General features: G+C 41.8%; 1 long non-coding RNA gene across 8 annotated transcripts; it reads left to right on the top strand.

Moving 5' to 3' along the window:
- The first annotated feature begins 548 nt into the window (after positions 1-548).
- On the top strand, positions 549-27,477 carry LOC110889258. Of its 8 annotated transcripts, none has more exons than XR_002563484.2 (9): positions 549-790; positions 1,098-1,195; positions 25,333-25,866; positions 25,953-26,312; positions 26,401-26,545; positions 26,730-26,823; positions 26,906-27,065; positions 27,146-27,194; positions 27,330-27,477. It is a non-coding gene; the product is annotated as an uncharacterized LOC110889258 (long non-coding RNA). The 8 variants fall into 8 exon arrangements; XR_002563487.2 differs by having other exon boundaries at positions 27,131-27,194; XR_004871917.1 differs by having other exon boundaries at positions 25,547-25,866; positions 26,906-27,194.
- The last annotated feature ends 496 nt before the right edge of the window (positions 27,478-27,973 follow it).

Below are 27,973 nucleotides of genomic sequence, written 5' to 3'. Positions count from 1 at the left end.
TCGAGCTCGAGCCGAACATTGACTCATTTAAGCGATATTAAAGCGAGATCACTAGGACAAGCCATTAGAGTGAGTCGTTCTGCCATTTGATCACTGATCAAGGTGCTTATGATTGATATACTTCGTAACGGTTTCTAACTGATTTTGAACGACCATTTTTTAATATTATCCATTTTTGCTCTTCGTAACAAAAGTTCTTAATCTCTCACTACACTCCAAATGGATGAACATGTTGCTTGTAGAAAATAACATTATGGGTCAACATTGCTTATATGACTATTGGTGATTTATACTCTTTCAAAAAGTTATGACAAATCTATATATGATAATAGAGAAACCGAATGAATAGTAAGTGACTGCTGGTGTCAACCATCTATTGGGCAAACCTTTTACATGCCACATGTACGGAATCTATCAATGGCATTTGCCTCGCATCCAAAACCCAGTAAAAAACACCGAATGAATAGTAAGTGACTCCTGGTGTCAACCAGGGCAAACCTTTTACATGCCACATGTACGGAATCTATCAATGGCATTTGCCTCGCATCCAAAACCCAGTAAAAAACCCACCGCCCGTTGTTCACAAACCCTGAAACCCATCACGCATGAAAACTAACAGAGAGAAAGTGGGGGTGGCATAAAGAAGAGAGGGCTCATGAAGGAACATCGTCAAACTCCGGCGATAACAACGGTTGTTTCTAGGGTTTTGAGACACGGCAGCGGCTTTGAAGGTCCGCCGCTGATGACGACGGTGATGGTGGATTCGAGGTGGGTTTACAACTGATTCGAGGTAATTTAATTTGTTCTGTGTGTTTCGATTTCGATTATTACAGATAGTATGCTGCTGTTACAATCGACGATTGAGGAGCAGTTGATATTGAGAGCGATTAAGGAGGAGTGTTGTTGGGAGAGTCACATGATTTTTTTGTTATTCAGTTGATTTTGATACCAACTGTTTCAACAATTGGTTGGTTAAAGTATTTTCTCAACTTTCGAATATCATTTGCAAATACATCATATTTAGGTTATTTAGTTAGAAATTAGAATCCTTTCTTCGTAAAATGGTGGGACGCATTTGATTTTTGTGATTTGCATAGGTTGTTTGTGCTGCTAAGCAAGTGAAAAAGGTGATCCGACGAAATCAAGCGACAGCGATTTCAACGCTAGATCGGGATCTTTTTTCCCATCATACCTGGTACATATATATTATTACTAAAAAACTAATTTCATTCATTCAGTAATGGAAAATCACTTTTAAAAAGCACATCTAAACACCCACTTACATGTCACCGTTTGTACCCATTTGTTTATAGTTGGGTCGATTTGAGTTATTTGTTGTGTCAACCGGTATCGAGCCAGTACTGGTATCGAAAACACCTGTACGGTCCTGTTCGGTATCTATACATGAGGCGTGCTCCTCAGGCCAAAAAGCCCCCAAAAACCATCAGAAAATGCACCTTTTGGTCGCTTCCTGTAATTACACAAGGCGCTGAGCAAAAAAGCCCCAGGCCCTGTGCCTAGGCGCGCTTTTTAAAACCAGGTTCAGAGGTGGCGATTTCTTCGGATTGGATGGTATTTTATATGATATCTAACAAGTGAGAGGTGTAAACTTTGAAGGCTTGGTTGAACATGTAATGGGTCAGAAGTGATCTATTGGGTCTTCTCTTCAACTTATACCGAACACTAAAAAACCGCGGCCACCGAATGGGTATTAAACTAGGTTTTGTAGAATATACAAAAACTAACCTAGGATATGCAACCTTCTTTACAGCACTTGTCACACCCCGTTTTCCACGTGTCTCACCGGTGGGCCCGGTGGGGGATTAACGTGACGATGTTGGCAACAATATAGTCAAACCACACAATCATATAATGCACAGCGGAAGCATAAGATAAATATATAAATTTCAACCTCTGATTGTAATATCAAAATGTATTACAGGGGTTGGATATATCCACAGTGGATCGTAAATAGATATAAATATTGTTCCATCAGATACTGCAATCAAGCTTGCGAGACTTATCCCGACGCTAGGGAGCTAATACCAGCCAATTACGTTTAGGTACATGCACTTAATCTTTTTGGGGAAAATACGTCAGTTTACACTGGTAAATACATTCAACTGACACATTTGAAAATGTTTATTAAAATTGATTTGAATGCACAAGGCACAAACTCTTTTATAACTTGGGAAAATTCATAATGATCGTGTGAACGTTTTACATGTTCTTTTATGCGTTCAGTAGCCTGGGTCGTGCCGGGTTAAAGATTTATAGACACACCACGTTTGCGTAAAACCGTAGTATGAAAACCAACGGCTACGTCTTTTAATTTTAATGTCGACACTTTATACCGGGTGTACGCCTACACCGGGATGTCGATGGTCGTGGCCATTTCGTAAAATGATGCCAAGGATATCCGGTACAACGGTCATTAAACCCCCCAAAGGCTTATAAGTAACAAAACTGTTTAAATGAGCCGATCATATTTAATCAATTAACCACCTAAGCGATGGAATTATATAATGCTCAATCAAGCGGTATTAATATACCGTAACCCAAGCCCATATAGGGGAAATAAGTTAAAGTATTTACCTTTGCAAGTATTAATCCTTAATTTAGATCAAGTCACCGATAGCTTTTACTGGGGCTCCTAATCTGGAACGAAGGTTTTAATTAACCTCTTAGAATCCTAACGGTCCTTGTATTAGCCGTAGCTTAAACCGGTTGATTCCGATATATAGATATGGTTAATTCGCACGAAAAGGCGAAAACCGAGAATGGAGTATGAGTTGGACCCAACAAGTTCAGTGCCTTGTTTTATATGGGTTTATAGTTCATACTCTGGATTTTGGGGTTCAAATAATATAATTTGACCCATATCGGCTATTGCACGAAAACTAGTTTCATGAGCCGTACCGTGTGCGCAAACCGGCGAAACGGTTAACCATAAGTGTCCTACGCTTATTTCCTAAGTCAATATGCCTTAAAAGTATTTTGGTATCAGTAGGATACCTTCCGTAATGCCCGTAACGAGTTTAAGTTAATATTATGCCCCGTAGGGACTTGTCGGTCATTTAAAGACTCTAAAAGGGATTTTCGAGTTCTACAGGAAATCTGAGTTTCCCGAACAGCTTAAAAAGCTTAAAATACTTTATTTATTATTTAAAACCAGTGGCAACTGGAATCGGGTCAAAAGACCTTGTAGAACTCCCGTTTTGGCCAAAAAGGGCATATTCGGTATTTACCGAACCGTAGCCATAACCGCAGGTTATGAGCAAGGTAAAATTTATTAAAAATCTTTAAAATTCCCAAAATATTATTTTACCACAGTGGGTAAAAGTTTTGGTGATGAAAACTTGGGTTAGATGGGCGTTATGCTAATTGCGCCGTTAATTACAAAACTTTCTTAAAAGTGCGCCTTTTAGCATAACTCTCATTCTAGACCTCGGATTGACGTGAAACTTTAAGGACATGCTTATAATTTAATAAGCAAGGTTTTGGTCCGTTCACGTGTCCGAAATACTCGTTTTAATTTTAAAAGGCCGTTACGGTCAACTTTTAGGCGAATGACGGGAAATACGTAAAAGACTTGGATAACTCATGAACCGACCACAGAGGCGTATACCAACATGTGACCTGGTCCTAAGAGAGTCCTAAGGTATATTTATACCTCACTAAAACGGGTCAGAACTGAAGTCAAAGTAAAAGTCAAACTTATGCGACTTTCGGCTCCGAACCGGTTCAATGTAGTAAATGATCGATTCAAACGAGCGCAAACAAGTTTATATACTTATTATCATGTTTTATGATTGTCAAAACAGGTTCCATAACATATACATTACAGATTATGCATAAATCGCTAAAATAGCTTTCTGTTGACTTTTTAACCGCACGTTTGACTCGATATTTGACATAGTTAGAGTGGTGATCAGGGGGAACCATTTTAGAGGTTTAATACCCACATAAATACCAACTCATAACCATTTTTGATTCGTCATAAGACTGAACCATTACTGATTTATTGTAAAGTCAAACCGTAGTTACGACGGTTTGGTTTTTAGCTAAAAACTAAGCATAAACTGAACTATGGATGATCAAGGTAACTTACAGAAGTTAGTACTTGAATATGGAGCAGAGAAGAAGACTTGAGAGCACTTAGAATGATCAGAAAGGTGAGTTTTGTGTTGTGTGAATATTATGAACTTAAGGCATGCTATTTATAGCCAATGCCAAGCCTCATTGATCATTACAAGCACTACAATCAGACCAGAGGTGATGGTAGGTGTCCCCTAAGTGTTATGGGTTGAGCATAGGGTGCCCATGCCCCATTTGTTGGTTTTTGATCGTTCAAGACTCCAAAAGTCAAGAAAACATCAATATTCTGCATCTGGGCACTTTACGCGGCCCGCATGGGAGTTCCCATGCGTTTTAATGCGGGTCGCCTAAAGATCAAATAACAGACGCGAAACAAAGGAGGCTCGCGGCCCGCCTCAACTAATCCTTAACCTTCACGCGGGCCGCCTAAGGTTAAGATTTCAGGATTTTCAAATCTTTTTGTAATGATTACAGAATCTGGCCATTAATAACGAAATCTTTCGTAATGATTCACCTGACCTTTCGGTTTTGAAGGGGTAACTTTGCGGTTTGGCCCTCGGTTATTTACCGATAGGGGCCTCGTGTTATTTACCCGCATTATTAAGTCCCCGGTTTATTTATTAATTATATTGGAAAGCCTTAACTTTCACTGTTGACGCTTTTAACCCTTCTTCTACGAATTTGATTGTAACTTTCTCGTTTCATATCGAAACTTCGCGAAATTCATATATATTATTTTAGTGAGGGTCTAATACCGTTACAAAGTCTTTGGAACGTTAAAGGGTCACTTAGAGGTATTATTAAACATGTTGACACAGTTAACCCCTGTAGTTTGTAATCTCTCACTTTCTTCCGCGTTTTGTTTTTGTACGATCTATAATTTATTCGTTTGAAGGTTTAAGCATTATTTAGGGATACTATACAGTATATTTACCCTTGTTGACATTTATAACCCTCGAATTTATATACTTTCAAGGTTTGTCAAAATTAGTCCTTTATTTATTATAGATGCCACGTGTAAACAAATGACACGTGTTAACACATCATTGGACACAAAAATTCGAGGTGTTACATCCTCACCCCCTTAAAATAAATCTCGACCCGAGATTTACTCAAATAAATAGGGGTATTTTTCTTTCATTGTAGCTTCGACTTCCCACGTATATTCAGGACCTCTACGAGCATCCCATTTGACTTTTACAATCGGTACGTGCTTTCTGCGAAGCTTCTTCACCTGTCGATCTTCAATCGACAAAGGTTTTTCTATGAACTTTAAGCTCTCATCTATATGCACATCTGTGTGTGGAATCACCAACGATTCGTCGGCGAAGCACTTTTTGAGATTGCAGATGTGGAACACATTGTGAATTCCATTGAGCTCTTCAGGCAAGTTTAGTTTATAGGCAACTGATCCGACTCGTTCAATGACCTCAAAAGGCCCTATGTATCTCGGACTCAGCTTGCCCTTCTTGCCGAAACGCATCACCCCCTTCCAGGGTGACACCTTAAGTAATACCTTTTCACCCACTTCGAAGTGAAAATCCTTACGCTTGGGATCAGCGTAGCTCTTCTGCCTATCGCGGGCAGCCTTGAGACGTTCCCGGATCTGGACAATCTTGTCCGTCGTCTGGAAAACAATCTCTGGTCCCGACAATTGGACCTCTCCTACTTCCGCCCAACAAACAGGCGATCTACATTTCCTACCATATAATGCCTCAAAAGGCGCAGCCTTTATGCTGGTGTGGTAGCTATTATTGTAGGAGAATTCGATCAGGGGTAGATTTTTATCCCAGTTACCACCTAAATCGATCGCACATGCACGAAGCATGTTTTCTAGCGTTTGGATAGTACGCTCACTTTGACCGTCCGTCTGTGGATGGTAAGCCGTACTAAAATTTAAACGCGTGCCCAAAGATTGCTGGAAACTTTTCCAGAAGTGAGATGTGTATCTAGTATCCCTGTCGGAGATAATAGACACAGGTATGCCGTGTAAGGCTACAATCTTATCAACATAAAGTTGGGCTAACATATCGGAGCTATATGTCTCCTTAATGGGTAGAAAATGAGCTGATTTAGTCAGCCTATCGACTATGACCCATATTGTATCGTTTCCTTTCCTGGTTTTGGGTAACTTGGTTATGAAGTCCATAGTTACGCATTCCCACTTCCACTCGGGAAGTTCAGGCTGTTGTAGCAAGCCAGATGGCTTTTGGTGCTCGGCTTTGACTTGAGCACAAGTCAAGCACTTTGCTACGTGGGCGGCTACAGACTTTTTCAAGCCTATCCACCAATAATTTGCCTTTAAGTCTTGGTACATTTTATCTGCACCCGGATGGACTGAGTATTTGGAACTATGGGCTTCCTGGAGAACAACATCTCGTAGTCCCCCATAAATTGGAACCCATATACGTCCATTCAGCCTAAGAATTCCATCCTTGCTAAGAGTCAACTGCTCCTCAGTTACTCCTAGCTTTTCATTTGGATAATTAGCTTCCAACACAGCCTCACGCTGCGCAGCTATTATCCTTTCCATCAAATTATTTTTAACTTCAATGCTCTTGGCATTGATTCGAATGGGTTTTACCCTTTCTTTCCTGCTCAAGGCATCGGCGACTACATTCGCCTTGCCGGGATGGTACCTGATTTCACAGTCATAATCATTCAGGGTTTCCATCCAACGGCGTTGTCTCATGTTCAACTCCTTCTGGTTGAACAGGTGCTGGAGGCTTTTGTGATCAGAATAAATCACAAATTTAATACCATAAAGGTAATGCCTCCACAACTTCAGTGCAAATACAACGGCACCCAACTCCAAATCATGGGTGGTGTAATTCTTTTCATGCACCTTTAATTGCCTTGAAGCATAGGCAATCACCTTGCCCTTCTGCATAAGCACACACCCCATGCCTGTGTGTGTGATGCATCGCAGTAGACTACGAATTCATCTGTACCTTCCGGTAGGGTCAACACAGGTGCGTTGCTTAGCTTCTGCTTCAGTATTTCAAAGGACTCTTGCTGCTTTGGGCCCCAAATGTACTTTTCTTTCTTCTTGGTCAAAGAAGTCAAGGGTGCAGCAATCCTTGAAAAATTTTCAATAAATCTCCGGTAGTATCCTGCTAACCCCAGGAAACTACGGATTTCGGTAGGCGTCTTGGGTTCTTGCCAGTTCATGACTGCCTCTACCTTAGCGGGATCCACTTGGATACCACGCTCACTCACAACGTGTCCTAAAAATTGAACCTCTCGTAGCCAGAATTCACATTTCGAGAATTTGGCGTAGAGTTTCTCACGCTGTAGTAATTCGAGAATGCAACGGAGGTGCTTCTCGTGGTCAGCTTGGTTCTTGGAATAGATAAGGATATCGTCGATGAAGACTATGACGAATTTGTCCAAGTATGGCTTGCAAACGCGATTCATGAGATCCATGAACGCAGCCGGTGCATTTGTGAGCCCAAAAGGCATCACTAGAAACTCGTAATGACCATAGCGAGTCCTAAATGCAGTCTTGTGTACATCTTCATCTCTGACCCTTAGTTGATGATAACCCGACCTTAAGTCGATCTTGGAGAAGTAGCTTGCTCCTTGCAGCTGATCGAATAGATCATCGATCCTTGGTAAAGGATATCTATTCTTTATGGTAACTTTATTCAGCTCTCTATAGTCGATGCACAACCGCATCGATCCGTCCTTCTTCTTTACAAATAGGACAGGAGCTCCCCAGGGAGATGAACTAGGTCTGATAAAACCTTTCGCCAGCAGTTCATCCAACTGGGTCCTCAGTTCTTTCATTTCCGTCGGAGCTAATCTGTAAGGTGCTCTTGCTATCGGAGCTGCTCCAGGAATGATGTCAATTCTGAACTCCACTTGTCTATCTGGTGGCAAACCAGGTAGTTCTTCAGGAAAAACCTCGGGGTATTCAGAAATGACAGGGAGATCCTCGATCTTCGGCTTTGGTTCTTCAACTATTACCTGAGCCATGTAAATTACACAGCCTCTGTTTAAACATCTTGAAGCTTTCAGCATAGATGCGTCTTCGGGCAATCCGTAATGCGTATCCCCTCGAATGATAAGAGATTCACCACTCGGAGTCTTTAAAACTATTTGCCTTTTGCCGCAAATGATTTGGGCCTGATTACGAGATAACCAGTCCATGCCTAGCACAATGTCAAAACCCGCAAGTTTGAAAGGAAGTAGAGATAAAGGAAAAGAATGGTTCCTAATGGATATTTCACATCCTTCTAAAACAGTAGAGACGGTTTCTATCGTGCCGTCTGCTAACTCTACTTCGTATTTCATGTCAAGGGTTTTGATTGGCATATCTAGTAGTTGGCAAAATTTCTGGTCTACAAAGGACTTATCAGCGCCAGAATCGAATAGTACTCTTGCAAATATATTATTTACGAGAAAAGTACCTGTAAGCACATTGTCGTCCTTAACCGCTTCCTTTGCATCCAAGCGAAAAACTCTCGCATTTGATTTCTTAGTCTCCTCCGCCTTCTTGGCATACTTCGGGCAATTACTCTTTATATGCCCCTTTTCGTTACAATTAAAGCAGGTTGCGTCCTTTATCTTTTTGCACTCCACTGTCTTATGATCCTTGGACTTGCATAGCCCACAGGATGGAGTCTTTTGTTGCGACTGTGAACCAGACGCAAACCTACACTTCCCGGAGTGAGGTTTCTTGCAGACCTTGCAGTGAGGTCTTCCATCAGCCTGTCACACCCCAACCGATGGCGGAATCATCGGGGCGCGGCACTAGGCGAATCAGATTGCTCAAGAGAATCCATAACAACTATATTGCGATAATATTTATTACATTTGTCATCCCATACTAACAAACAATACAATCACGTAAGTTATCACGGATTTCTTGTCCTCTCGAACAATTCAAATCCGACAACCTAGATTTTAGATGCGTTTCTAGACTTCCTAGCTTGATTTGATGTAAACTTCGGCTAAACCTGCAACATACGTTAAAACTTTGTCAATACAAAAGTATTGGCGAGTATACAGGTTTGATATGTGTAGTATGATAGATTAAAAGTGCTGCGAATTTCCACATGCATAAACGTAATACACGACATATATACTCACAAAACTGATACTACCAGCTAAGTCCTCGATGCTCGACTCTTGATGGCATAACTAGACCCCGTCGGGCGAAATAGTACTATACTAGTCTTGGTGGGACGTCACGAGTATAAGTCCTAGCATACATGTACTAGCATCACGTATATCTATGCAAACAGTTATTCGCAAGTGATAAATAGTCCAATTAAATCATTCGTTTGATAAGTTTGGTTTTTATGGAACGTATGTTACACCCAAAATTCGATAAAAGGGGTCAAGTATACTCACAGCGCGTATTCGGTTAGGTTTGCGGAATCGGTGCCGGAGAATGTCCTGATTTCAGACAATTTATGTGAGTGATAGATTACTATGCGTTAAACGGTATCGATTTGCGTGAAATCGGGCAAAATTGGGTTAAAATCGGACAAAATGGTGAAATTGGGCTGGCCCAGTCGAACAGGCCACTCGATCGAGTGGGCCTGGTCGGTCGGATGGACTTGGTCCTGATCGATCGGACAGTCTGATCGATCGAATGGCTGTTCGATCGACTAGCTGTTCGATCGACTAGCTGTTCGATCGACTAGCTGTTCGATCGACTAGCTGTTCGATCGACTAGCTGTTCGATCGACTAGCTGCTCGATCGACTAGCTGCTCGATCGACTAGCTGCTCGATCGACTAGCTGTTCGATCGACTAGCTGTTCGATCGATTGGGCCACTCGATTGGCCATCCTGTTCGGCTGTTTTCGATGACTTTTCGAGCGTTTTTCGGCGTTTTGGGTCGAGACGTTATGATGAGGCGTTAAGCAACTGAAATCCCGTCAATTCCGACCTGTTTTAACGGCCGGGAATCACCCCGTTCGTCGGAACTGGTCGTTTTTGTCGGTTTTTCCGTGTTTAACTCGAAATCGATCATTTATGTATAGATCTGATGTAAAAACCTTGATTTTACTTAGGAAATGCCCTGGATCTGAGTTGTTCTTGATGATATGAAGTCAACACTTGAAGTTCATAAGAACTTTGTGATGAAATCTATCCGAACATCCCAAATCCGTGGCCCTTTGATTAGGAAAACATTGATTTGGTTGAGATTCGTGAAGAATCGTACGTAAATCATCCGAATCTGAGTTGTTCTTCATGGGATGACATCACCTTTGAAGAACTTTGTGGTGACATCACCTTAGAACAGCCCAAATCCGTTGATTTCACGGTTGAAAATTGGGATTTGAAAGATAGAAAGATGAAGGATTGCATTTGGATCAAGAAAGTACAAGATTTGGGTTGAAAACTTACAAGAATCGGAAGAAATCGAGAGATTTGAGGGCTGGAACGTCTTGGTCGGTTAGGAGCAGCAACACAAGTGTTTGGGAGGGAATGGAGGGGTATTTATAGGCAAGGAAGGGGAAGGGAAGGCAAAACAGCAGTTGGATCGGCTGGCCCAGTCGATCGGCTGGCCCAGTCGATCGGCTGGCCCAGTCGATCGGCTGGCCCATCCGATCGGCTGGTCCATCCGATCGGACTGGCCCATCCGATCGGACTGGCCTATCTGATTGGGCCGGTCTGACCAATTGGACTAGTCTGATCGAATTGATCCGTTCGGAAGCCTTTTGATCCCGTTTTTGGTGCGATTTCGACGGTTTAAGCCATATTTTTATATATTTATATAATTATTAATTTATTTATTATAATTAATCACAAAAGGGCCGTATATACGTATTTATGTATCCAATTCTCAGTGCGGTGATCGAGTTACGCGTGCCTTCGAGTGCGTTCTTCGATGTGATGTGCCACAATGATTATCGGGGCACCACTTACTCATATTGCCATCATCGTCATGACGGTTAGAGTCATAGTACTCACCCGATAACCCTCGTTAGCGTTGATTACTCACATTTTGACACCTCACGCTCATCGAGAAGGGTAGTTTAGGCCCATATTCGACATCATCGTGAGTGTTATGCAAAATAGGTTTGTAATAGCGATAGAATATGCGTAGTTATTCGATTATACTTCGATTTAGCGATAAAATTGGTATGATTACATTATGATCCGAATCTCCGGTGCTAGGCGTAACGAGTGTGTCGAGTAGTAACAACGCACGAAGGTGCGGGTTGTTACAGTATCCCCTCCTTTAGGAAATTTCGTCCCGAAATTAATCCAATAGTAGGGTCGTAAGGGTTGATGCGATTGAGAGTAGAGATTATTAGCGTCTAGATAACGAGCGATCGATTACGATTTGGCGAGTGAAAATAGAGAGAGCATACGATTCGATTACTTAGAAGTGATAACACATACAAAAAAACAATTTTATAGCGTTTTAAACTTACCAATACTCGATTAATTTCCGAAGTTAATTAAGAAAAATCTCCTCATGGCGCGGTGTCGACCGTTTTGATGTCCACACCAGCGCTATGTGGAGGGTTTTGTTATTTGATAACAGGTTTTGAGTTTTACATTTTAAAAGAATCAGGTGGCAAAATAAGTTTTAAGAAAACTTTCCTACAACGTGGGTTCGAGCGGAACTCGACTGCCGAACCCTCGTTCTCGGGAAGATTCCTGTCGGTCATTGCAAAGGTTTTTAAGAAAAGAATTGGACTTATGAAATTTTCATTGGGCACGGAGCCAAACTGATTCAATGTTTTCTCCATGTTGTAAGGAATTTCATTTGTCCAACGGTTTTAGTAAAAATTTTATAAAAATAGGTTTTCCTTAATACTATGGAAAAATAACTTACATCGGGCCCCACGTGGCACCTTCCCACAAAAGTTCGTTAATATGGTTAAAACACTTATATATAGGAAGTACCAGCGGCGTATCCACCATGCTTTACCCATATTAACTCTGTTTCATGAGGCAGTGTCATGCGTGCCGATAAGACACAGATAGAATTTCGATTCCCTTGATCCTAGCGATGAGGTGCTAGTCCGAGTTTTGAATAGAAATAAGTTGGATGCAAACCAAGCGTAGGCAGCGGGTGCGAGTAGTCCGGTCGCATAACGCTGATATGGTATGCTTGGTTGGGCAACGAATGACACGGTTTTGATTCGGGTAAATGAGATTTCGATTTGATTCCACACGAAGTTCGCATGGCACGTTTCCACAAGACTTGCTAATATGACAAACACCATGTTTCCATATTAGTTTTATCTTGTGAAGCAATGTCATGCACCCTAACATTACACCACCTGCGATGACTTCCAAGTAACATTCGAACATCGATAGACAATAGATTTCAACAGATTGATAAGCGACGATTGTTGCGTTGCGAGTGATAGACGATTGATTGAACTGATTACACCACGAATAGTACTAAGGCTAGCCCACACGGCCTTTTTCCACAAAGTCAACTAATATGGTCAAAACATCACCATGTTTCAACCTTGTTAGTTTCGTCTCGTGAAGCGAGGTCTTGTGCGCTAACATGACACGTAGAATGCGTGCATTGATAAGTAATAGCGAACCATGATAAGAGTATCGAGTTGGTGGATTAGGTGCGAGGCGCGTTAAGAGTGGAAGGCGGCGAGTGATTCTCGATACTCGTCTAGCGAATCCACAATAGACGATCCACACCAGCTGATAGAAGTTCACACAATTGACAACAACTAGCGTTAGAGATTTCTAGACAAACACATGATGCGATTGCGATTTCGAGCCACTTATCGAATGATTTGATTGCGAGATTGATCCGGCAAAACTGCGATTAAGTTGCGTTCTAGACTTTACGACCAGTCTCGCGTTGCTCCAATTACTCTTCGGGGTGAACTTACCTAAGTTCATCGATGTGGCAATTTGTGTACGCGGACTTACGAGAAGCCTCGCAGTGATGCGGTTTAGTTTTGTTACGCCTTGTGATTGATGGTAGAGTGTCAAATTAACCATAATAGTATAATAGGTCTAATAACGTCCAACTCCACATGGCACTTTCTTCACGAAGTTTCGGTAGTATGGTAAAGCGTACCCCCGCGTTACCCCTACTACTTATGCCCCGTGCTTTGGTGTCACACTTTGTTGACACGGCCAAAACCCTTGACCGTGCTTTTAAACGTTATGGCACCATTAGAACTTCACTACGATCTCCGTGCACTGACCAAGATAATCCCGTGTGCACCCGTGATTAGTTGTCCCTTGCACGTATACCGTACCTCATTCTAAGAGTGTTATAGGGATAAAATACATAATATAGTACATAGTGCTAGCGTTTAGATAGTGCTCGATTGTAAGAGAAATAGATTCCACATGCGATGATATATGAAATAAGTTCCAGAAATGATAGCGATAAATCGTATTATTACAACAACATTAGGATCAAAATAACGTCGTTGTGGAAACTTGCGGAGACGGCGGTTGCTGATGACTTCCTTCCAGGTTACGGTCCTGTACGGCACTGCGACGTATAATGCCCATACCAGTTGCAATTTGCGCAATAGCGACATTTTGCTTCTAGCGGGTGATGATACGTGCATGTGAAACACAGGGGATGAGATCCATTGTAAGCGCGTTGTGACTGAACTGGGACTGATCGGAGAGGTTCGGGTTGCGGCAGTCCAGTTGTTGAAGAGTCTGGGCTCACGGTCTTTCGTTTGCGGCTCGGTTGGGCTTCCGGAGTTGATGTAGTGTCGTCCTCGGGTTTGCCTGATGATTTGACGGAAACATTGTCGGAGTAATTCTTAGAAGAATCCTCCGAGGAGCTGTCAGATGATCCATCGACCGATTCTCCAGAGGAATCGTCGGACGAGTTGATGATGATTGCTTGATGAGCTCGTTTGACAGGCTTCTTGGAGAAGAATCCGTCCACGACTCGTTTGCTGTTGAGCTCTGCGGCTAAACGGTAGGCTTCTTCGATGGCAATAGGTTTTGCAGCTTCGACAAAATCGCCCACACACTCTGGCAAGCCACGAATATACTTCGCGATAGCTTTCTTCGGAGTGTCGACTTGACTTGGGCAGATTATGCTAAGCTGTTTGAACCTTGCTGTATAGCTCGCATTGTCACCTTCGGTTTGTTTGATTTCCCGAAATTCGTTCTCTAGCTTCTGGACTTCGTGAGGAGGACAATATTCTTCCTTCATGAGTTTCTTCAGCTCACCCCATGAGAGGGCGTAAGCTGCGGAGATCCCACGTTTGTTGCGTTCGGCGGTCCACCAATCGAGTGCTCGGGATTGGAATACTCCGGTGGCGCAAGTAGTTTGAAGGTCCTCGGGGCACCCACTCTGACGAAGGGTAACCTCGATGGCATCGAACCATTGGAGTAATTGAGAAACATCTCCTTCACCCGTGAAAGGCATCGGGTCACAGGCTTTGAAGTGTTTGTAGAGGAATGCAGATTCCGTCTTGACGTCTTCCGGGGCTCGAGAGTGGCTCTGAGAGTGCACTTGCGCGACAATTTGAGGAATGAGCTTGACCACTTCTTTGGTCACGATCGAGGCAATCCTCTTATCGGCGCGTCGTTGGGCCCTTCTCCTAGCTACTCGTCTCGAGATCGAGTTGTTGGAAGGCATCTAGACAGAAGGATTCGGAATGAGATTCGATCATAATGATTTTTAAACTTTTGATACGATTTGATTCGATCAAAACTTGGTATAGAATTTAATTAAACACATAGGAGCCACATAGGAAAATTCTAGGTTCCTAAACTCTCACATAATTGATTCGTTTTGTATTTAATACGTATAGATATAGTTGTAGGTTACACATAGATATTGATTCAGAATTCGCGAGGACGCGATGAGAGAAATAGCGTAAGCGAATTCGAGTACTTAGACGTTGGTTTTGTTGCGATCATTCGGTCTTTGTTTTAGATTGCGATGGCTGTGCAAGTTGTGCGCTTTGTAAATCGAGGTTCGTAAATCCGATAAATCGAGAAATCGATAAATCGTAAAGCTTAAATTTGAAAACTCATAGACGTAACCCATACACGTAAAATTTAGATGGAATGCCTTGGGTGTTTAGGCGTTGACTACCCAAGTAACCCGACTATAACCAACAGGTTCGGGCATACGCGTTGACCTAGAGGACTCACGCTTCCACTGGGATGCAGCTCCTAACATTCGTCTCTCTAGTCTTCGCACAGCCTGAGTCGTTGTTATGGTCGTGTCCTTGGTGAGAGCTTTTGTAAACCATTTTATAGAGTGGAACAGTTGATTAAGGTATGGGTTTCACCCCTGGCTTAACAACTTCGTTCCCATTTGTGGTTGTGCTCATCGAATAAATCCGAGAGTTCCACCAGAATTTCGAAATGGAGACCTTTTGTCGAGATGTGGATGTCACTCCTAGCTCAACAAAGAGTTCTCGTGCTAGAAAAATACGCTGAGTGAGTGATCCTATCGAGAGTTATTGGTTTTCACACCTGGTCTCGACTAGATCACTCGGTTTTGTTATGCGAGTAGTTTTGAAAACATGTGTATTGTGTCCGCCTTAGGAAAGGCTAAGTAACCTTCTAGCCTTAGGAAAGGCTCTTTGTGTGAAGCTGTAGTATGCGGTGTTCACACAATAGTTGTAACTTTTTCAACAAATTCGATCGAGAGTAGCAAGTTGGCCCAAACAAACCCTAACGAGTTCGTAAGAGTCGGCCTGTTGGTACTTAGACTATAGACTAGGTCACTTTCATAAGACATCAACCCGGACTAGGTCGAGTCTCAAACTTTGCCTAATTCCCTATAGTTATGGCTCTGATACCAATCTGTCACACCCCAACCGATGGCGGAATCATCGGGGCGCGGCACTAGGCGAATCAGATTGCTCAAGAGAATCCATAACAACTATATTGCGATAATATTTATTACATTTGTCATCCCATACTAACAAACAATACAATCACGTAAGTTATCACGGATTTCTTGTCCTCTCGAACAATTCAAATCCGACAACCTAGATTTTAGATGCGTTTCTAGACTTCCTAGCTTGATTTGATGTAAACTTCGGCTAAACCTGCAACATACGTTAAAACTTTGTCAATACAAAAGTATTGGCGAGTATACAGGTTTGATATGTGTAGTATGATAGATTAAAAGTGCTGCGAATTTCCACATGCATAAACGTAATACACGACATATATACTCACAAAACTGATACTACCAGCTAAGTCCTCGATGCTCGACTCTTGATGGCATAACTAGACCCCGTCGGGCGAAATAGTACTATACTAGTCTTGGTGGGACGTCACGAGTATAAGTCCTAGCATACATGTACTAGCATCACGTATATCTATGCAAACAGTTATTCGCAAGTGATAAATAGTCCAATTAAATCATTCGTTTGATAAGTTTGGTTTTTATGGAACGTATGTTACACCCAAAATTCGATAAAAGGGGTCAAGTATACTCACAGCGCGTATTCGGTTAGGTTTGCGGAATCGGTGCCGGAGAATGTCCTGATTTCAGACAATTTATGTGAGTGATAGATTACTATGCGTTAAACGGTATCGATTTGCGTGAAATCGGGCAAAATTGGGTTAAAATCGGACAAAATGGTGAAATTGGGCTGGCCCAGTCGAACAGGCCACTCGATCGAGTGGGCCTGGTCGGTCGGATGGACTTGGTCCTGATCGATCGGACAGTCTGATCGATCGAATGGCTGTTCGATCGACTAGCTGTTCGATCGACTAGCTGTTCGATCGACTAGCTGTTCGATCGACTAGCTGCTCGATCGACTAGCTGCTCGATCGACTAGCTGCTCGATCGACTAGCTGTTCGATCGACTAGCTGTTCGATCGATTGGGCCACTCGATTGGCCATCCTGTTCGGCTGTTTTCGATGACTTTTCGAGCGTTTTTCGGCGTTTTGGGTCGAGACGTTATGATGAGGCGTTAAGCAACTGAAATCCCGTCAATTCCGACCTGTTTTAACGGCCGGGAATCACCCCGTTCGTCGGAACTGGTCGTTTTTGTCGGTTTTTCCATGTTTAACTCGAAATCGATCATTTATGTATAGATCTGATGTAAAAACCTTGATTTTACTTAGGAAATGCCCTGGATCTGAGTTGTTCTTGATGATATGAAGTCAACACTTGAAGTTCATAAGAACTTTGTGATGAAATCTATCCGAACATCCCAAATCCGTGGCCCTTTGATTAGGAAAACATTGATTTGGTTGAGATTCGTGAAGAATCGTACGTAAATCATCCGAATCTGAGTTGTTCTTCATGGGATGACATCACCTTTGAAGAACTTTGTGGTGACATCACCTTAGAACAGCCCAAATCCGTTGATTTCACGGTTGAAAATTGGGATTTGAAAGATAGAAAGATGAAGGATTGCATTTGGATCAAGAAAGTACAAGATTTGGGTTGAAAACTTACAAGAATCGGAAGAAATCGAGAGATTTGAGGGCTGGAACGTCTTGGTCGGTTAGGAGCAGCAACACAAGTGTTTGGGAGGGAATGGAGGGGTATTTATAGGCAAGGAAGGGGAAGGGAAGGCAAAACAGCAGTTGGATCGGCTGGCCCAGTCGATCGGCTGGCCCAGTCGATCGGCTGGCCCAGTCGATCGGCTGGCCCAGTCGATCGGCTGGCCCATCCGATCGGCTGGTCCATCCGATCGGACTGGCCCATCCGATCGGACTGGCCTATCTGATTGGGCCGGTCTGACCAATTGGACTAGTCTGATCGAATTGATCCGTTCGGAAGCCTTTTGATCCCGTTTTTGGTGCGATTTCGACGGTTTAAGCCATATTTTTATATATTTATATAATTATTAATTTATTTATTATAATTAATCACAAAAGGGCCGTATATACGTATTTATGTATCCAATTCTCAGTGCGGTGATCGAGTTACGCGTGCCTTCGAGTGCGTTCTTCGATGTGATGTGCCACAATGATTATCGGGGCACCACTTACTCATATTGCCATCATCGTCATGACGGTTAGAGTCATAGTACTCACCCGATAACCCTCGTTAGCGTTGATTACTCACATTTTGACACCTCACGCTCATCGAGAAGGGTAGTTTAGGCCCATATTCGACATCATCGTGAGTGTTATGCAAAATAGGTTTGTAATAGCGATAGAATATGCGTAGTTATTCGATTATACTTCGATTTAGCGATAAAATTGGTATGATTACATTATGATCCGAATCTCCGGTGCTAGGCGTAACGAGTGTGTCGAGTAGTAACAACGCACGAAGGTGCGGGTTGTTACACAGCCTGCCCCTCACTCTTTGCCTCCGACCCTCTCTTGCCTTCACCGTTTCCACGGTGCTTTTTCCCAGACTTTCGTGAGGTTTCATCCTCACGCTTTCGCTTTTCAGCCTCCTTGCTCCTTTGTGCCCTCAGACGGACAGCATCAAGTGTAAGAGACAAGGAGAGGTCAGTAACTGACCTGAAGGTCGTTGGCCTAGAGGCCTTTACGCTAGCCTTGATTGCCGGCTCTAAGCCCCCAATGAAACGGGCAATCCTTCTAGGTTCTGGTGTCACAAGATATGGCACCAGGCGTGACATAGTGTTAAAACTTGTCAGATATGCTTGACAATCCAGGTTTGTCATCACTAGTGAGACAAAATCTGCCTCAATCTTCTCAACCTCGTGCTGAGGGCAGTAGTTTTCTTTTATGAGGGTAATAAACTCCCCCCATGACATTTTGTATAAGGCAGACTTACCTGAAGCCTGCACCAGAGCTCTCCACCACGCCAGGGCCTCGCCCTTGAATGACTGGGACACAAACTTAACCACGTCCCTCTCAGCGCACCCGCTGATGTCCACTATCGTGTCCATCTCATCTAGCCAGGTGATACAGTCAACCGCACCTTTCTCCCCTGTAAATTCACGGGGCTTACATGATACAAAGTATTTGTAGGTGCAACCCTTAGCACTTGACGCATCAGTATATTCTCTATCGCGATGAACGCTGTGCTCAGTAGACGAGTGCTTGTCGTCATCTTTCTTGGGTTCAGAGGGTGGTTTGGAGTGTGTCTTTGGTTTAGAGGGTGGTTTTGACACAGTTCTGCCTTGAGACTCAGTATGTTGACGATCAATAGCTGCCTGGACAGCATTGTCAATCAGAGCCTTCAGTTGTGCGCCTGTCAAATGTACTGACGCATTGTCATAGTCATCTTCATTTGTGTGGCTGTTCTCTCCATTGGGATCCGCCATTGTAACTTGAATCTGTTACAGAAGATAACAAAATTTTAATTTAGGAGATTATTATATGATTGTCTTTTATGACAATTTGTCAACCATGGTACAGAGACCATATTTGGTTAACTTATTAATTCATTACATATTAGGATCTGAATATATCCTATTTCAGCTATATAAATAGTATTGGTGGCATAAAGCCTAATCATGATGATGTTTTATAATTTTAGCCGAGATTTCATAGAATCAAAGGCATAGAGATTTGAACCGTAGTTCTTTTATCTCTTTCTTGCAGAGAGTCATAGACTACCACTGCCTTTTGTCTTTATAAGACAATTATTATGGCCCATAGGCACTACATCTCTAATGGATGTCTTAATATGGTTGGCCCGTAGGCACCACATCACTAATGGATGTTTTAATAATATTGGGCCGTAGGCACTACATCACTAATGGATGTTTTAATAATACTGGCCCGTAGGCACTACATCACTAATGGATGTTTTAATAATTCTGGCCCGTAGGCACTGCATCACTAATGGATGTTTTAATAATACTGGCCCGTAGGCACTGCATCACTAATGGATGTCTTTATAATACTGGCCCGTAGGCACTGCATCGCTAATGGATGTCTTTATAATACTGGTCCGTAGGCATTGCATCGCTAATGGATGTCTTTATAATACTGGCCCGTAGGCATTGCATCACTAATGGATGTCTTTATAATATTGATCACCTTTATTGGTGATTTAACCCACGATTTATATATCATTTAGTTGGGTTTTGAAATCCTTAAAGGATTATTGTATAAGAATGACGTGCGTGATTTTAACGAATCACATCTGCCATGAATGTTAACATGCGTACAGAGGTTAACAGGGAATCAGAATCTTTTCAGTTAGGTCGTACCATCTTGACTAGATCTTAACAGACCCCAAGCTAGGTTTCACCTTTTAAGATTCTTTATTTAGGCAGATCAATATAAAAGGAATGGTTCTGATTTATTTTTTACATATATTAAAACAAAACTCATAACATACATTCCAAAATCTCAAATACAATTACATATTGCCCTAAACGGGTCTTTCAAATAATACATACCTCCAGAGAGGTTTTAAAATAAGTGACAAGTCCACGCAGGGACTAATACATGATAGGTGTCCATGCAAGGACTAAAAATAAGTCCACGTAGGGACTGAAATACGATAAGTTGTCCACGTAGGGACTTATTTCAAAGTAGAAATTACATTTGTATAACTATTAGGGCTAGTGGTCACGTTTCTTCTTTTTGCCCTTTAGTAGGTTCGCCAAGCCTTTGAGAAATCCTCGGTGGCTTTTCTTTTCTTCCTCGAACTCTCTCTCCACACGATCTAGTCGATGGAGTATTTCTTCCTGTTCAGGAGGAGAAAATCGTGGTTGTGGCGCTTGATGCGGAACTGGAGGTCTGGGAGGTATTGGATACCCATGAGCTGAGTAGTCCGGTGGTCCCATGTTTCCATGTGCTCCGTCAGGGTAGCGCGCATTATATCTAGCCGACACCACATATGGGTCGCGCTCATAGCCGTAGTTGTATTGTGCTTGTGATGGTTCGAACGGGTTGTAAGCCGTCGGACCCGTATAAGCAGGTATGGGTTGGTCATACCCAAATGGTGGCGAATTTCGTGCAGTAGGTGCGGAGTTCGCCTCCTGTATAGGACTTGAAGGTCCTTCTTCTTGTAGCGGCGGATAGTGGCTACTACTAGAATGTCGAGGAGTGCTGAAGTGAATACCCCCTCCTCCTCGTGTAGACATACGAGCATTTGTCCTCCTACGCCTCGGCGGATCAGGTATAACTGGTTGTGCCGGTGGCGGAGGTGGTGGCGTAACTGCCTCAAAGCGTGAATCCTCAGAGGGATCCTGTGGATGTCTCGGTTGTTGAGATGTTTGTCGAGATGGCGTGTTGTACCACTCATGTCGGTCAAACAAGGCCATAAAGCTGTCTGGGCCTTGATACTGCGGACCATGATATGAAGATCCATCAGATACTTCTATCGGATGCGTGGGCGTACCACGAGCTGGTTCAGTTGGATCCTCATCCTCTTCCATGGGATCTTCAGAAAAATGGTCTTGAGGCCCTAGTGGAACAAAACCTGAAGGTTCCTGTATGTAGTCAGCCGGATTAAACTGAGCTACGTAGTATGGAGTAGGGTCATCGTAGTTCCGGTGCGAAACCGAACGTTGCAGAGGTATGAAGGAAGGTTGTGGGTTGTTGGGATTATTTTCTGAATCTGGCCCAAAGGAGTGCCGGTAGGATGGCGTCGAGCTGTGCGAAGTGGAATGCCTCGCTGGTTCGTAAAGATCTCTTCGTCGTTGTGGCTCTTCGCTCCTTGTCATCGAAGGATGTCTTGTACCAGATGGTCCAGCTTCTTGATCGTGATGTGTCACGATTTCTCCTCGGCCTCTACGTCCCCTTCCTCTTCCTCGGAATATAACAGGTGGCATTTTCCTGCTCCAAAACTTATTAAAAATCAATCGAAAATAAAGACAAAAAGGAGTATCAATCCGAATTTGTCCTAATGTTCTTGTCTAGACTCAAGTATGTGCAATTGTGTCATTGAGATTAAACACAATAGGGTAGTGTTTAATTCACTCAACGTTGGCTCTGATACCAACCTGTCACACCCCGTTTTCCACGTGTCTCACCGGTGGGCCCGGTGGGGGATTAACGTGACGATGTTGGCAACAATATAGTCAAACCACACAATCATATAATGCACAGCGGAAGCATAAGATAAATATATAAATTTCAACCTCTGATTGTAATATCAAAATGTATTACAGGGGTTGGATATATCCACAGTGGATCGTAAATAGATATAAATATTGTTCCATCAGATACTGCAATCAAGCTTGCGAGACTTATCCCGACGCTAGGGAGCTAATACCAGCCAATTACGTTTAGGTACCTGCACTTAATCTTTTTGGGGAAAATACGTCAGTTTACACTGGTAAATACATTCAACTGACACATTTGAAAATGTTTATTAAAATTGATTTGAATGCACAAGGCACAAACTCTTTTATAACTTGGGAAAATTCATAATGATCTTGTGAACGTTTTACATGTTCTTTTATGCGTTCAGTAGCCCGGGTCGTGCCGGGTTAAAGATTTATAGACACACCACGTTTGCGTAAAACCGTAGTATGAAAACCAACGGCTACGTCTTTTAATTTTAATGTCGACACTTTATACCGGGTGTACGCCTACACCGGGATGTCGATGGTCGTGGCCATTTCGTAAAATGATGCCAAGGATATCCGGGACAACGGTCATTAAACCCCCCAAAGGCTTATAAGTAACAAAACTGTTTAAATGAGCCGATCATATTTAATCAATTAACCACCTAAGCGATGGAATTATATAATGCTCAATCAAGCGGTATTAATATACCGTAACCCAAGCCCATATAGGGGAAATAAGTTAAAGTATTTACCTTTGCAAGTATTAATCCTTAATTTAGATCAAGTCACCGATAGCTTTTACTGGGGCTCCTAATCTGGAACGAAGGTTTTAATTAACCTCTTAGAATCCTAACGGTCCTTGTATTAGCCGTAGCTTAAACCGGTTGATTCCGATATATAGATATGGTTAATTCGCACGAAAAGGCGAAAACCGAGAATGGAGTATGAGTTGGACCCAACAAGTTCAGTGACTTGTTTTATATGGGTTTATAGTTCATACTCTGGATTTTGGGGTTCAAATAATATAATTTGACCCATATCGGCTATTGCACGAAAACTAGTTTCATGAGCCGTACCGTGTGCGCAAACCGGCGAAACGGTTAACCATAAGTGTCCTACGCTTATTTCCTAAGTCAATATGCCTTAAAAGTATTTTGGTATCAGTAGGATACCTTCCGTAATGCCCGTAACGAGTTTAAGTTAATATTATGCCCCGTAGGGACTTGTCGGTCATTTAAAGACTCTAAAAGGGATTTTCGAGTTCTACAGGAAATCTGAGTTTCCCGAACAGCTTAAAAAGCTTAAAATACTTTATTTATTATTTAAAACCAGTGGCAACTGGAATCGGGTCAAAAGACCTTGTAGAACTCCCGTTTTGGCCAAAAAGGGCATATTCGGTATTTACCGAACCGTAGCCATAACCGCAGGTTATGAGCAAGGTAAAATTTATTAAAAATCTTTAAAATTCCCAAAATATTATTTTACCACAGTGGGTAAAAGTTTTGGTGACGAAAACTTGGGTTAGATGGGCGTTATGCTAATTGCGCCGTTAATTACAACACTTTCTTAAAAGTGCGCCTTTTAGCATAACTCTCATTCTAGACCTCGGATTGACGTGAAACTTTAAGGACATGCTTATAATTTAATAAGCAAGGTTTTGGTCCGTTCACGTGTCCGAAATACTCGTTTTAATTTTAAAAGGCCGTTACGGTCAACTTTTAGGCGAATGACGGAAATACGTAAAAGACTTGGATAACTCATGAACCGACCACAGAGGCGTATACCAACATGTGACCTGGTCCTAAGAGAGTCCTAAGGTATATTTATACCTCACTAAAACGGGTCAGAACTGAAGTCAAAGTAAAAGTCAAACTTATGCGACTTTCGGCTCCGAACCGGTTCAATGTAGTAAATGATCGATTCAAACGAGCGCAAACAAGTTTATATACTTATTATCATGTTTTATGATTGTCAAAACAGGTTCCATAACATATACATTACAGATTATGCATAAATCGCTAAAATAGCTTTCTGTTGACTTTTTAACCGCACGTTTGACTCGATATTTGACATAGTTAGAGTGGTGATCAGGGGGAACCATTTTAGAGGTTTAATACCCACACAAATACCAACTCATAACCATTTTTGATTCGTCATAAGACTGAACCATTACTGATTTATTGTAAAGTCAAACCGTAGTTACGACGGTTTGGTTTTTAGCTAAAAACTAAGCATAAACTGAACTATGGATGATCAAGGTAACTTACAGAAGTTAGTACTTGAATATGGAGCAGAGAAGAAGACTTGAGAGCACTTAGAATGATCAGAAAGGTGAGTTTTGTGTTGTGTGAATATTATGAACTTAAGGCATGCTATTTATAGCCAATGCCAAGCCTCATTGATCATTACAAGCACTACAATCAGACCAGAGGTGATGGTAGGTGTCCCCTAAGTGTTATGGGTTGAGCATAGGGTGCCCATGCCCCATTTGTTGGTTTTTGATCGTTCAAGACTCCAAAAGTCAAGAAAACATCAATATTCTGCATCTGGGCACTTTACGCGGCCCGCATGGGAGTTCCCATGCGTTTTAATGCGGGTCGCCTAAAGATCAAATAACAGACGCGAAACAAAGGAGGCTCGCGGCCCGCCTCAACTAATCCTTAACCTTCACGCGGGCCGCCTAAGGTTAAGATTTCAGGATTTTTAAATCTTTTTGTAATGATTACAGAATCTGGCCATTAATAACGAAATCTTTCGTAATGATTCACCTGACCTTTCGGTTTTGAAGGGGTAACTTTGCGGTTTGGCCCTCGGTTATTTACCGATAGGGGCCTCGTGTTATTTACCCGCATTATTAAGTCCCCGGTTTATTTATTAATTATATTGGAAAGCCTTAACTTTCACTGTTGACGCTTTTAACCCTTCTTCTACGAATTTGATTGTAACTTTCTCGTTTCATATCGAAACTTCGCGAAATTCATATATATTATTTTAGTGAGGGTCTAATACCGTTACAAAGTCTTTGGAACGTTAAAGGGTCACTCAGAGGTATTATTAAACATGTTGACACAGTTAACCCCTGTAGTTTGTAATCTCTCACTTTCTTCCGCGTTTTGTTTTTGTACGATCTATAATTTATTCGTTTGAAGGTTTAAGCATTATTTAGGGATACTATACAGTATATTTACCCTTGTTGACATTTATAACCCTCGAATTTATATACTTTCAAGGTTTGTCAAAATTAGTCCTTTATTTATTATAGATGCCACGTGTAAACAAATGACACGTGTTAACACATCATTGGACACAAAAATTCGAGGTGTTACAGCACTTAAGTCAGTTCAGTGTTTGATTTGGTTGATTTTTTTGTACAGGTACTGTGGTTAATTTTAAATACACGGTCTTCATACTTTTTGCTGTTAATTTGTAGTTACAAAGTGATAATTTGCTCGGATCTGCTTAGAATTTTATTGCTCCATGATTTTAAAAATCTGGTGATGGGAGTGTTGAGCTGTGTAGTGAGCAAAATATAATGATTGTTCTAGCGCCATTATTTAACTTCACTTTCGATTGTGTTTGTGGTGCAAGTTCTCGATAGTGTTTCCACCATTTGATATAGTGTAAGCTACGTGTAACGGTGTAAGCAACTTTGATGCTAGCTACAATAGTATAAAGCCCTGTGAGCCTGCAAGTGATTCTTGCATTCTGTCAAGAAGAAAAGTGCATAGAGAACATGGAAGGTTTGATAAAGAATATGTGATGCGGTGAGAAAGTTGGGCCAGAACCGTAAATGCCTTTGTGTCGTTATGTTGTCTAGAACTGCCAAGAGTGGGGTGAAGCTAGAGATTGTTATGACCATTCCGAAACAGTGCAATATAGCTGATCGTCCTGTTGGTTATCAAGTGGAGGTTTGTTTAATTTCGTTTCTTTTACAGGCATATTTGATGTTTTTTTTTTTCTCAATGATGATATAGTTGTATGTTTTGCTTTGCAGCTTATATAGTGCCTTGAAAACTTGAAGGCTATTAGTTTCGACGGAAGCTGTACCAGTCTTGTGCCAAGCGCAAGAGAGAGAGAGAAAGAAATTACGGTAGAGAGAGGGAGAAAGAGGGAGAGAGAGGCAGGGAGGAGAAACGACGGCGTCGTTTAGGGTTCCGCCGCAAACACAACGCCGGTGGCGACTATGGTTGACGTTGCAAGCTCCGGTTCTGTCAAGAGAAGAATATTTGATACTTTTTCAGCATAATTCGGTAATCTTGAATCGGTTCCGGTGAAGCTCCGATGAACCGTTCAACACTTACATGTCTCAGATCTGTTTAGATCGGTGACTCTCAGGCCACCATCGATGGGTTAGGTAAGTCAAATATGTTCCACCACAATCCCATTTCATATACCATGTTCAACAACAACAACATTGTTTTAATTATTTTCCTCAAAAGTAGGTTTCACGGCTTTCCCATTGATTGAGGATATCTCAGGAGCCACGCGATGACATTGTGGTTGTAGTAGATTTAGATGGCGATGAAAGGTTAATGTGGTGATTTTGAAAGTGTTTTGGTCTCGAAATATTTTCTCAATTTGTTAGTGGTAAATTGGATTTTATATAGTGTTTGACTTTAGAAGGTTATATCTCCATTTAAAAATTTTCATCTTAAAATGATAATAGTTGGTAGTTGATGATAATCTAGGTGATGAGGCTGTTGATTATATGGAATTAGTGGGCTATAAAGGTTTGAAAAAATGGATTAATGATAACTGTGGTCAACTACAGGGAGGGAGCTGTGGCACATGAAGACTTTGAGGGGAATAAAGTGACTATTGGAGCTGGTGATTTGCAGTGGATGACTGACAGATAGACATAAGAGGTAAGAACATCACTTTGAATGTTTGAATAGTTATGGTTCTGATTGGAGTTTATATAGTTAATGGCATGAATATCTGTTATAGGGATGGGAATCATTGGGACGGCTACTCGTGTATGGATTGATAGATAAAAATTATTGAGCTTTGGAAACCCAAAACATATCGGATGGGGCTTCTGGTGTGGAAGTGATAAAAAAGTCAAGGGTCGAGTTCGGTATCAGGTGATACCTTAGCCGAGTAAAAGGTTGCGAGCATGCATACTTTTTTGTCACTGTCGATCACGATTTCATTTCTCATTTTTATTAACAGATCTCTTTCGTCTAGGGTTTTTGAAGACTATTAAGATGCTTTCAATGATGACTGTGAGCCTCAGGTTAGTGGTCAAGACTAATGTTCATAATATTTAGGTCAAAGAAAAATGTTAATTGCATATTTTCTCAACAAGTTATATTTATTTATGAATGTGTTCTTGCTGTTGTAATCTCATTTGCCATTCTTGCTTTGGCAGACTCAAAGATCATGATGTATGATTTAGATGCATAGACAGGTTACCATCTTCGGTATAGAAAGGACTTTGTACAACATTTATTGTTATTTTTTTTATTTTTGGCACTAACTAGGCGGAATACTTTATAAAACAAATATTTTAATTCGTCTGTACTTTTGGTACTGACTAGGCTGAATATCAAATACAAATCGTTTCGACTTTGGTTCATGTGTGTGGGTTTACGTATTTGGTGCTATGTGCTTAACCGTCTCTTTTGAGTTACCTAAAAAAGGCTTTACGCCGCCACAACGCACGGCGGGTAAATAACTAGTTCAAATAAGTCTCAAGTTTCTTGTACACAATTTTGCTGTTTGTCCTTACCTTCAAGTGGTAATGTGGTATATTAAATGTGGTGATGGAATCTTTATTTATTGCTTATCGTCTATGGCATTTTGTCCATGCTCGGTAGGAGTGGACATTTAAGTGATTTGTCGTAGGTGAAGACTTTTAGGAGTTATGTCCACGGTTAGATTGCGTGTTGTGGAGCCACGCGGCCAGTGGCGGATCTTGCCCGTTGAACGTGCCAGGGCCAAAAGACACGGGCACTAAAAAAAGCCCGGGCCAAACATAGTATATATAAAGAATTTCGATCGAAATGCGGAAAA

Source organism: Helianthus annuus, chromosome 11 (genome assembly GCF_002127325.2).
Source record: "Helianthus annuus cultivar XRQ/B chromosome 11, HanXRQr2.0-SUNRISE, whole genome shotgun sequence".
NCBI lineage: Eukaryota > Viridiplantae > Streptophyta > Magnoliopsida > Asterales > Asteraceae > Helianthus > Helianthus annuus.
This window is presented reverse-complemented; position numbering and strand designations above follow the sequence as displayed.